At 36.8% G+C, this 617-nt stretch overlaps 1 protein-coding gene across 1 annotated transcript in view; it reads right to left on the bottom strand.

The window, feature by feature from the left end:
- MIA3 (MIA SH3 domain ER export factor 3) overlaps window positions 1–617 on the bottom strand; it is a 32,127-nt gene that overhangs the window by 3,011 nt on the left and 28,499 nt on the right. The gene's annotated exons all lie outside the window — the stretch shown is intronic.

The raw sequence follows: 617 nt of genomic DNA, 5'->3' as shown, positions 1-617 counted from the left end.
AAGAGTGAAAACTGATGCAGTTTCTTCTTCAACCCTTTAATGCCAAGAGGCTAATTCTCCCCCACGACCCAGCAGAGGAAATGCAAGAAACTTAGTTGACCGACACATCAGAACCACCAAAAATAAGTAGATTTCAAAGTGTTTCCATATGAAGTAACCCATAACATTACATCTTAAGTTGATCTTCACTTTCTAAAGTGGCCCCTAAAGTACACGTGAACAGAGCCAGCACTTTCCACCATTTTCACCTGCACAAAACTTGTCCTATGTATACAGATGCATTTACAAGCATCCATGACAACGCTGAACAGACAAAACTGGATTGCTAGACAAAACGAAGTCTACTAAAATCATTACTCTTGCCACATTACTCTTGTGGTCTCAGTAATATTGATAACTTTAAACAATTTATACTTGGACTAACTTACATAAGAAAGATAACCTGCAGAGCTAAAAATAAAGATTGAGATGAGTCTGGAAGTTGGTTCTTGATGGGTTTCTAGGCATTTTTTGTTTTGCTAGGGACATTCCAGACTATCATTCTGACAGCACAAGTTGTATCCAAAGACTTTCAAAGGGGAAATAAATGTAATTTAAAAAAAAATGCATGACAAAAT

Source organism: Alligator sinensis, unplaced genomic scaffold (genome assembly GCF_000455745.1).
Source record: "Alligator sinensis unplaced genomic scaffold, ASM45574v1 scaffold266_1, whole genome shotgun sequence".
Classification (NCBI taxonomy): domain Eukaryota; kingdom Metazoa; phylum Chordata; order Crocodylia; family Alligatoridae; genus Alligator; species Alligator sinensis.
The sequence above is the reverse complement of the archived record's forward strand: the minus strand, read 5'-3'. Positions and strand labels throughout refer to the sequence as shown.